General features: G+C 40.9%; 1 pseudogene; it reads left to right on the top strand.

The window, feature by feature from the left end:
- Positions 1-1,378: 1,378 nt before the first annotated feature.
- Positions 1,379-10,968, top strand: LOC148213680 (vomeronasal type-2 receptor 26-like; annotated as a pseudogene).
- Positions 10,969-12,087: the final 1,119 nt, after the last annotated feature.

Genomic DNA, 12,087 nt, shown 5'->3' with positions numbered 1-12,087 from the left:
GGCTCTACTGCTGTGACGGGGGCCAAATTACTTTGGCATTCAAAGCCTGGGTGTTTCTGCTCTCCTGCCTTATCCTGCCTCAGGCTTCTTTCAGCAAGATCCTTCACTCCATCTGTGACAACAAGCCAAAGTTTCAGTTTAATCTCCCTGCTGCCTCCAGTGGTATTGCCATTGCAGAATTCGTGTCTACAATATTTCTTGAATTGTCTTTATTCAGCTTTATGGAACGCCCAGCAGGATCCTTCAGAGGAAAGCAAGTACTTCTTTGAACAAAACAGTGATCTGTATTTCCACTTTGCTTTGCTGTGATTCAATTCAACTGAATCTGGTTAAAATTCTTGCACTTTAGATGAGAATTAAAACTGGTTTAGACATGACGGTGATTTATAACTCTTTCCTGGTTAATAATAACTCAATTATTGGAATAGTCCCTTGTAGATTCCTGGTTTTTCATCAGGGTGTTGCTATATAGGAATTAACCTGCCTATGGGAAAAAGTCCCAAGTTTGATTTTAATAACATTTTTCATCTATTTTTTATTTTCTATGCAAAAAGAAAAAGAAGACCTGTCAATAATATTTACTATGTCATGTATTCATCAAAGTAATTCATATACTGTATATCAGTGCTTCTCCTCTTATATAATTACACTGTTTTCTTTTTAGAACTTGTTCATTATTTGCAAATATTTCACAAGGACCCATTAGAAGACAATACCCCTCTCCCATTTGGGTCTAAAAAATTAATGCATGTTTTCATGTTAAATAGATTGAGCTTGTTTGAGCGTTGTACTTTTCATGTAGTAAGCCTCCTTGATTGCCTGATGCATCCAAAGGTGGGTCACGTTTAAATAAATGAATGTGATAAAATGTTACATCTTGAGTAACAATATGCCCATACATGGCAATATCCATCAATTTCTGCTTGCCAAATTGCACAGCTGCCCAACAGGTATGAAATGATCCTCTTCATTCCATGACCTGTTTTAAACCTCTCAACATGTGGGGCTTAGATGCCCAAATGATTTTCAGATGACATTCAGACACTACATCACAGCTCCTCATTCTATGCCTTCCTCACCTCTGGTTCCTCTGGTGAGGAACTACTGAATTAACTACTGAATTCTAACAATTCAAGCTCCCCCCCCCCCAAAAGAAGCGTTTCAGAACATGGGTGCATACTTCACTTTTCTAATACTCATTAATGCAAACAGACACATTGTTCTTAGGCACAGAGAAAAACATTATGAAAGAAGGTATTTAATTGAAATACTTGTCTCATTCTAAGAGGGTAGAACTCAATGAAATTCTTCTTGCAGGCTATTGCCTAAAAACTTCCAGCATGTCCTAGCCTTCACTTTCGCCATTCAGAAAATCAACATGAATGAGAATTTATTACAAAACATCACCTTGGGCTCAAAAGTGTATGATAATGCATTTAATTCACTGAAAGCCAGTGGGTCTCTTTTGAACCTCCTCTTCCTGGAACAAAACTGTCTTCCTAATTATAATTTGGTAAAAGATCAGAAGCTCATGGCTGCCATTGGTGACCTCCCATCCCCTAACACCATCCAGATGGCCAACATCTTAAATGCCTACAATATTCCACAGGTATCGGGGTTCATAGAAATGCTTAGAATTGAATGAGTCATGCTGAGAAATTGTATGTGTCAGAGTCTGCACACTCAATCCCAAAGTTCAGTAAATCCTCTGGAGCCCAAAGAGTTCCATTACAGATTTCTTTATTTTAAGAGAAGCGCACAGCATCATAGTTTGTTGAGTCTGCCTCAACATAGCAAAGCCTTGTCTTTTTAAGCCCAACTTCCCCCCCTTCTAGGTTTCTATTCCCACTTGCAGCTCTTCGCGCCTTCCACCAGTTCTCACACATCTTGGCCTTGGATGTCTGGCTGAAGATAGAGATAACAACACCTGGTCTCCTCCTTCCCCCCCTTATGGCAGGTCAAGCAAACGGTTAGAATAACATTCCCAGCACTACTCTATTAATCTATGTTTAGCAATTAAAGGAAAAGTATAATTATTAATTAAAACATATAAAGCAATCGAAGAATCTGGTTTGCGTAGATCCTGACATGCCGCCCTCCAACAGAACGAATGTGCCTACATTCGGAAGAAAATCTGAAAAAGAAAATAGAAAGACAAGAATGAACATTAAAATGTCTACTTAGGCTTGTCAGGGTACTTTGAGTGAAAACGAAGAAGCAGCTTAGGTGCTTTAACATTAATACTGTCCACCCATTCATGATGGGTCTTGGGAAAATGCTTCCACTGAATCAGGTACTGGAGTTTGCCTTTATGTCTTCTAGAGTCCAAAACGTCTTTTACTTCAAAGTGAGTTTGTCCTTCAATCATGACAGGTGTTGGTGGAGTTGGATCAGGATGCCATGTCTCAGAGGGTTTGAATGCTTTCAACAAATTTGCATGAAAAACAGGATGAATATTTTTATAATGTTTTGGCAAAGTTAATTTAAATGCCACAGGGTTTATAACTTTCTGAATTGGGAAAGGTCCCACATATTTTGGAGCAAGTTTTTTGGATGGTTGGGAAGATTTTAAGTTCTTTGTAGAAAGCCAGACTAGGTTGCCTACCTTCCAAGGTGGGTTTGCAGTACGTTTTCTATCGGCGAATTTTTTATGCTGGCTTTTTGCTTTTTCAAGAGATTTCACAATTAGTGGCCATAAAGTTATAATGTTGTTTATCCATTGGTCTGCTGAGAGTTCAGGCAGGTTTTTAAGGGGCAATTCTGGGAAAGGTGGAAAGTCCTGGCCAGATGCTATTTTGTATGGTGTAAAACCAGTGCTTTGATGCACTGTGTTGTTATAAGCTACTTCAGCAAAAGGAAGGAGTTCAGACCAATCATCTTGTTGATGATTTGTAAAACATCTTAAATATTGTTCCAATAAAGAGTTAATCTTCTCCGTAGATCCGTCAGTCTCCGGATGAAAACTGGAACTCAAAGCTTGATTAGATCCAAGTAATGTAAGAAATTCCTTCCAAAATTTAGAGGTGAACTGTGGGCCGCGATCTGAAATCACCCTCTTGGGGGCGCCATGGAGGCGGTAAATGTGTGCAATGAATAGTTTAGCTAATTTTTTAGCAGTCGGAATTGATGAACATGGAATAAAATGTGCTTGTTTAGAAAATAGGTCCACCACAACCCAAATCACTGTGTTGTGATTACTCAGAGGTAGGTCTACAATAAAGTCCATGGAAATTTCTTCCCAAGGTTTTTTTGGAGATGATACAGATTGAAGAAGGCCAAGAGGTTTTCCCCCTCTCTTTTTTGACATTGCACACACAGGGCATGTAGAAACATAGTCAGAAATGTCTTTTCTCATTGTCGGCCACCAAAATTGTCTGCGCAGAAGGTGTAAGGTTTTTATAAATCCAAAATGGCCTGAAGACTTGTCATCATGTCCCCTTTCTAGAATTTGTTTACGAAATGAAAGTGGCACATAAAGCTTGTCTCCCATCCACCAAGCTTGGTCCTCATGGGTTAAAATATTTTTATTATTCTGGAACCATTTATCTGAATCCAAAGCAGCATTTATGTTTTGGAGTAAGTCGGTGGTAGGTTTTTGTTTCTGGAGTTTTGTCTGAGACCTGGTTAGAGCTACTGAGCCAGGTTCTAGTTGAGGTGGGTGCTTTAAGGATTACCGGGGCTACCACCTGTTCTCTTTGGCTGTTATGCTGAGGCAATCTTGACAACGCATCAGCTAAAAAGTTTTTCCCTCCTGGTATGAATTTTAAAGTGAAGTTAAAGCGACTGAAAAATTGGGCCCAGCGTACTTGCTTAGGTGACAGCTTTCTTGGAGCTGTAAGAGACTCCAAATTCTTGTGGTCAGTCCATACTTCAAATGGCTGGGCTCCCCCCTCTAGGAGATGTCTCCAGGTCATAAGGGCCCAGCGTACTGCAAAAGCCTCCTTTTCCCAAACAAGCCACCTCCTTTCTGTCTCAGTGAATTTGCGAGAAATATAAGCACAGGGTTTGAGTGCACCCTCTTCATCTTTTTGAAGTAACACAGCCCCAATTGCTACGTCTGAGGCATCGGCCTGTATTATAAAAGGCTTGTCAGGGTCTGGGTGTTTCAAAATTGGCTCTGCTGTAAATAAAGTTTTCAGAGCCTCAAAAGCTCTTTGGCACTCTTCTGTCCATGTTATCGGGGCCCCGGGTTTTTGAGCTTTTGCCATCACTTTGCCTTTTGTTTTTAGTAGATCTGTTAATGGCAAAGCCACTTGTGCAAAGTTTGGAATGAATTGGCAAAGGGGGGAAAAACTCAAAAGCAGCTCAGGTATTGGGGAACTCAAAACCTTCTTTTATGTCAGCGAAGTGCAACGTATGAATTATCACTGCCACAGCACTGATCCTTAATAGATACAAATGTTACGTATCAGATGCCAAAACAGTATAGTTGAGACCATACCCTTTTTCACAATGCTACTAAAAATCTTCATCATTAAAGCACCAGATATTCTCCTCTTAAAATGTAAACTCCCAGATGAGAGTTGACTCTTGCTACGTGAAGACTATTCTCTCCCTCTCAGTCTTCATGAAGAGTTTCCCTTGTCATTGAATCCTACCTGACTACTATTTCTGATCACCCCAATTAGAGTCTGAGAGATTGTCCCCATGACTTACTCCAGAAAGCAGTGGCTGGAATATTAATGGTGGTGTGGCTGCCTAGGCCAGGTTTGTTGTGAGGATAGGCTTGTTGATTCCCCAAATTCAGTATGTCTCCACTTCTATCTAGGCATCTTATGGAAGCAAATCCCAAAAGATGCTTGTTTCCTCCATCTTTCTGGGGTGACTGATGCAATAGCACTTCAATTGACTAACTGGGGCTAGAGCTTCTTAGAGGTTTTTGCATCAAGACAGATTGAGCTAGAAAAGTATATCCCAAGCTGGGGAATCCTGTGCTGTCCTTATTTGCCTTTGGTGTGAGCCGCACTGTGGCTTTCACTTCTTCCTGCATGATACCTCAGAAGAGACTTGATTGCAAAGGGTTTTACTTTTAAATACATTTTGCACACTTAAAGAATAATGTTCCTTTAAGAATGAATTATTACTTCATTGAGATACATACCTAGTCTAAAGGGCATCATTCTTATTCCCTACCCACAGCTCAGTTATGGCTCTTTTGACCCTGCACTGAGTGATAAAACTCAGTTCCCCTCTTTCTTCTGGATGACTCCGCATGAAAGCCTACAGTATGAAGGGATTATTCAGCTCTTGAAATATTTTGGATGGAACTGGATTGGCCTCTTCATCCCACAAGACATCACTGGAGAGAGATTTTTCAGAATTCTGAGACCAAAGCTCCTCCAGAATGATATCTGCATTTCTTTGATTCAATTCATCCCAATAGTGATTCGGTATATCTCCAATAAATTCCAGCAGAAACAACTCGGGAGCATTGCAGCTACCTTATGGTACAGTAAAATCAATGTAATGCTTGTTTATGGAGACCTACAGTCTATGGATAGTTTGCGAATCATTCTTGAACATTGTGAAATGATTGGCATGGTAATAGAGAGGGTTTGGATCATAAGTGGTCAATGGGACGTCACCTCTGTTTTTGAGCCCCAGAGATTCCCAGCATTGTCCTTCAACGGCAGCTTGTCCTTTGCTGTACATGCAAACGTGGTCCCAGGCTTTCAGGAGTTTCTTGAGAACCTAAATCCACACCACTCTAATGTGTACTTCCTTCATGAGTTCTGGTGCAGTACATTTCTATGTTCACTCCCAGCATATAATCTAAGGCTGCCAAATAAAGGAAACTGCACTGGGAAAGAGGATTTGAGGGGTCTCCATGGAACCATCTTTGAAATGCAGATGTCTGGCCAGAGCTATGCTATTTACAATGCTGTGCATGCTGTGGCACATGCTCTCCATGCCATGGATTCATCTAGAGCCAGGCAGAAGACAGTGGACAACGGAGAGAAGTGGAATTTGCTGAAAGGCCAATCTTGGCAGGTTAGTGATGATGCCATTCAACAGCAACATTGCTGCAATTGTGAATAGAGACAAGTGCAATTTGCTAATTATATATCTCTTCTGATCCTATGCACGTCTACAGAGAAATAGTTCCATTATATTACTTTTTTAATATCCAAGTAGACATGCAAACAGTAAAATTCTCAGGTTCTTCATTAAGTGTTGCTTGACCGTGAGAGAATTTTAACCTTTTTTGATTTTAACCATAATCTCATGACCCTGTCCCATCTTCCCCTCCCTGGAAGATTGACTAATCTCACCAGTCAGAAACAAAATGCACGCTTTGGCTCTCAGCCTTTTAGCAATATCAATGATAGCTGAGAAAAGTACCTCTTATACTAAAGTCCAAATGCAGATTGAATTCTGTGACCTAACTTGACAATAAAGAATGGAAAGATAGAACAAAATCTATCACCTACTTATATCTTTAAAGAAACCTGTACTTTGAGACAAAGAGATACCTAAACAGAACTGTTGACAAACAGATATAGAAGTTTCTGGGACTCTCTCATGTCTCTTTTTATTAAATCTCAAATAATCTAAATAATAAAATGGTAACAATTCTCTGTGTGTGTGTGTGTGTGTAGACATACAGGCAGGCAGGCAGGCAGACACATAAATACATACACATTTGGGCAGGCCTAGGGATTTGAAAACAGAAAAAAAAGTGCATTTCTATATCACAGGATGAAACTTTTTTTAATAATAATTTGATTAGAGATTACAATTAGAAAAAGTAAAAACTAATACAAAGTACAAGAAACAAGAGAAAAAGAAAAAGTGTGGAAAAGAAAAAAGGAAAAAAGGAAAGTATATAAAGAAGTAACTTCCCCCTTCATCACAACAACTATAAACAATTTTAGTAACTTCTCACCATCTCTTAAAACAAAACAAAGGCTCTCTTTTTCCCACATCTCATCTTTTAGCTATAAACAAAATCCAAAAGCCTCACCCTTCTTTCTTAATCAGCAAAAGTCTATTAAGAGTTACCACAGATACCTACATGCCTATTTGATCCTTGATCAAACAAGCCAACTCTATTTTCATTCTTTGTACTTTTAGCAACCTTGGTTTTAAACCCTTCAAATAATGCCCTAGAAGTTGATTTCTTTTTGTTTTTTCTTTATCCCTTCTCAGAAAATCCTTCAAAACTTTAACAGATCTCTCTTCTACATTCAGTAAAAAAAGATTCTCCAAATCAATCCTTAAGTATTCTTTTTCTTTAATTGTAATCTTTACTTTCTTCTACTTCCTTCTGGTGTCCAACCTTCAAAGACACACCCTATCATGGTTTTTTTTTCAAAGAACCCAGGATTTTTATAATTAATTTCATTTTTTAAATTCCAAATCCATCTGGACTCTTAGTCTCTTTTTAGCTTTCAAAAATCAACACACTAAACAGCCTTTTGCTGTTTATTCCAAAAAGTAATATTTTGCTGAATCCTTAAAGTCATATTTAAAACTTCTTTCAAAGGAGAAGGAAACTGCAATGAAACTTGCCATTCCAAAGGTTCTTAATAATTCAAAAGCAGCAAATAATAATTCCAAGGGTCATTAAAAAATGTGGCTCGGTTGAGCCTTTTGTCCATAAAGGCTGCATTAGACTATGAGCATAGATGGATTCCTTCAACTCCCAGCCACTCATAAGCTGACCACAAAAACCTTGGTTCCTGGGGTCTATTCCTGTGTAGCAGCTGTCGGGAGTGCATGTGGGCGATCTCATGTTCTCTTCTTTCTCCAGAGAGGTTTCGCTGGCCAATCTCCACCATAACCACTGCCCCCCTTCAGCAGGGACATCTATCCCGCCATGCCCTTACTGGAACTCTCTGACAGGATTGTGTTTGCCATTCCCCCAATGCACCAAATCCTGCCAGTTTGTCATTATTCTTATCTACTGGTGAGGTTTTGCCACAAAATCGGGGGGGGGGGGGGGCTAAGGAAAATCAACATCAAAAGGTTCTTAGGCTGCTTTTAAACATGGAGGAGATTTCTGACAGAGTGAAATCAAATGTGGGAGATTAAGAAAGTGGAGAAAAAAACTCTCAATTTGGTATATTAAACATGAAGCAGTTCATTCTACCTCCCAGTCCTTGATCCAGTTTCTCATTTATAACTCTTCCCGTTTAGCTTCGTTTATTTCTGAAAAATGTCCGTTTTAACAATAGTGCTGGGGAAGAAATAATTTTCGATACCAACGGAATTGTGAGACTAAAATACGACATCATCAACTTGATCACATTCCCCAATCGATCTTTCCATAAAGTCCCAGTTGGAGGAATTGAGTCCCAAGCTTCTCAAAGTCAAGGACTCACCATTAATGAAAGTGCCATTGTATGGCACCCAAAGTTTACTCAGGTGAGTTGAAAACTCCCCAGAAACACGCGGGTTCTTTCTGTTCTGGACTGGGGAGTTTCAACACTAGAAATGGGGAAACCCTTCCAAAGTCAACAGAAAGCTTCCCACTGAATCCAAACATCGTTCAGGAGCTGGAAGAAATTATAGAGTTCTCAAGCCTCCATTCTGCAGTCAGCAGTGTGGTCAGCAGACCCATAGGACACGGAAGCAGAGTTGTGGTTACCAGTCACTTCAGCTGGTGTGAGCATTCCCCTCCTGTGGAGGTTCGGATATATTCATCTGTGTCAGACCTCATTCCCTCCAGTCTGAAAGGAAGGACTTAATCCAAGGCAGAGCTCTGACTAAATGCATTCATAAGAAAGAAGGTTCTGATGAAAACACAAGAATTCCACCAAGTTCTCTGCTTTCAAATGAGAGACCAAGATATAGTCATTCTTGGAGGAAGAACTCCTATTCATTTCATCACACTTTTTCAGGAGCTCGCCTCTTCTGACAAGGTGCAGCATTGTTTGGGGGCCCACTCTTATTTTTATGAGCAGCAGAACTAACTCTCACACTTTGCCACCATTGCTTTTCACCTCCACCTGAAAGAGCTTGCTGCAGCTGCCAGCCCTTTCTCTTTCAAGGCCTTCCTGCAGTGAGGGCTTTGAAAGACCATGACACATCAAGGCAGCCTGGTCTCTGAAGCTCATTTGGGGCCTACTCTGCAGTTCCCCAGTCCACTGAAAAGCTCCCCTTTCTGGCATTGCTTCTCATGGAAGAGCAGAGGAGGCAGATAAGCCATTCTAATATAAGCCTTATCATGGAACTCCACTCTATTTCACAGTGTAGGGGACATTAATAAAGTCCTTGCTTGAAATTTTAAATTCAGCTGAAGAAGAACTCCTGGAAGTTTCAAAAGTATACTAGAGGAACGTACAAGTTCATAATATATTCCTCCAATCTACTTTTGGAGCTTCCAGGAGTTCTTAAAGGGCTAATATTAGAGAATGACTGCTGCCCAATTGAGGAAAAACAAGGAGATGCTCTATTGTAAATGTCTGTTTTTCTCATTCCCATTAGGTACCCCCCACTTCTCTCTGTGTGGAAAGCTGCCATCCTGGACAACAAAAATTAACTAAGCAGGGCCAGCAGGTGTGCTGTTATGACTGCATTCACTGTGCGCTGGGAAGGATTTCTGTCCAGACTGGTAAGAAAAAGATATGTATATTCTTCTTTTTAAAACTGTGTTTTACCCTACTCAAATCATTACTGTTTTCTGTATAAATACTTAAGAAAAAGAACAGATTCTTCAGGAGTATCCTCCTTGTCTTCAGCTGATTTAATGATTTAGAAGTCCCTAATGTTTAAACAAATTGGGGAGATTTCTGCCAAGGGATTCATCTATCCTCAGGAAATGTGTTGTACCTTAACATGAAAATTAGGGAAATAAATCTTTGTCACATCAAACATTTTAAAAATAATTGATTCTTTCCATACAGAGCAGAGGTCACTTATCAACTTCACATTTCAAAAGGGTGGCATCAGAGTAAGTTAAGGGGGAAATCTGGGTTCAGGACCTGTCTGGTAGCTGGAAGGACCACAGCATTCCTAGCCTTGTCTAAAAAGGTGTTCAAACTCACCTCTGCATTAAGAAGAGATATCCACCAAGAAATATTTGCTAAAACTTTGATTGAAATTCAGTATGCAGAATGTTTACATACCTTCTTTATGCATTCTAGATGCCAAGGAATGTGAAAAATGCCCAGAAGACCACTATCCAAATGAAAAGCAAGATCAGTGCATTCCCAAAAGTGTCACCTACCTATCCTATAGAGAACTCCTGGGAGCAGTTCTGGCTACTTGTGCAGTTTCTTTCTCAGGAATCACCATTGTGGTGATGGGGACTTTCATCCGCTACCAGAAAACTCCCATCGTCAAAGCCAACAACTGGGGCATCACCTGCACCCTCCTCTTCTCACTGCTGCTGTGTTTTCTCTGCTCCTTCCTTTTTCTCGGCTACCCAGGAACAGCCGCTTGCCTCCTTCGACAGGCAGTTTTTGGAGTCATCTTCTCCATTGCAGTGTCCTGTGTGTTGGCCAAAACCATCACTGTGATTCTGGCCTTCATGGCCACAAAGCCGGGGAATCGCATGCGGCCATCTTAGTCATTGTTCTATGCTCCCTTATTCAAATGACCATTTGTGCTGTGTGGCTGAGCATTTCTCCTCCTTTCCCAGAGTTGGACATGCACTCCCAGTTGGGTGAGATTTTAGTACAATGCAACGATGGCTCAGAAATCATGTTCTATGTTGTGCTGGGCTACATGTGGCTTCTGGCTATCGTCAGCTTCACAGTGGCCTACTTTGCTCGGAAGTTGCCCGACACTTTCAATGAAGCCAAGCTCATCACCTTCAGCATGCTGGTCTTCTGCAGTGTTTGGGTGTCCTTTGTGCCCACCTACTTGAGCACCAAGGGGAAATTCATGGTGGCTGTGGAGGTCTTCTCCATCTTGGCCTCAAGTGCTGGCTTACTGGCTTGCATTTTCCTACCCACGTGTTACATTATTGTGCTGAGAGCAGAGTTGAACACTAGAGAGCAGCTAGTCAGAAAAAAAGAATGATCTAATCTCAAGGACAGCAGGAACAGTGGTCTAATTCCTAGAAATTTGTCTCTAGAGATAACAATCAATGGGTCATGGGGTTTTCGTTCAGGAATACATGTCTTTATTCTCTACTTTTGTGCTGTAAGAAGCTTCACATACACAGAATATCCAGGAAAAGAATCGTGCACAACCTTTCCCAGCTTGAGGATTTGTTTGTCTTTGACTAATAAGCTGGAAACTACCCTCAGAAATGTAGTGGGTGGGATCACCAAAGCTAATCTTAATTATTCAATAAGATTTTATCTTCTTTAAATTGAGTTACTATAAAATGCTAATGAGATGACTTTATAGTGATGTATTTATTAATTTCCCCTTTCCAACTCATTTCCTATTAATTGCCACTTTTAAAAGGTCAGTGGGGCCTGCAGGACCTTCAGGTGGTCCTTCTCTGATATAAAGAATCCACTGCCCCACTGGCCTTCAACTTTTTGTTATTCTACCCAGAACAATCCATCAGGTCCCTGTGGTAACTTCCACTGCTTCCAGTTTCCCACCATGAGATGCTGGCAGAGGAAAGCACTCTATTTGGGCTCCCCTTACAACATCGGAAAGAGATCCAGGAAGCAACTGCATTGCTGTCTTCTTGTGCCCATCTGCATTTGGCAGCCCATATCCAGAAGCCATCTGGGGAGGAAGAAATAATGAAAGGATCCCTGCTCTAACACAGGAACAGGTCCAGACTTTTAGAGCTGATGTCCTTCAACATCTCTCGCCTTCCCGCTCTCATCTGAATCTCTTTGGCTATCCTAAACAGAATCCACACCCCACTGCTTGACTCTGGCCACTGCCTCCCAACACAAAATTCCGGCTCTCCTTCCTCCACATTAGCTGCATTGCCCACTCAATTCTGTTACCAAACCTGGGGCCTTCACATCTGCATCCCTTACTCACAAGTAGTACAGTTAGGAGCTCCCTACCCTGCTGGGTCCAAACCCCTTGCCTCTCTTTTTTCCCCTTCATTCTCTCCTCCACCAACCCACACAGTTGGGGCCCAATCTATATTGCTCAGCTAGATTTCTCCCCTCTCCTCAAAACTTCTGTTCACTCATTCAGGCCTTTCCCCCGTTGCATTTCAAA

This window comes from Python bivittatus, unplaced genomic scaffold, assembly GCF_059951505.1.
Source record: "Python bivittatus isolate LINGU-HERP-01145 unplaced genomic scaffold, Pbiv_v1 ctg000930_np1212, whole genome shotgun sequence".
Taxonomy (NCBI): Eukaryota; Metazoa; Chordata; class Lepidosauria; order Squamata; family Pythonidae; genus Python; species Python bivittatus.
The sequence above is the reverse complement of the archived record's forward strand: the minus strand, read 5'-3'. Positions and strand labels throughout refer to the sequence as shown.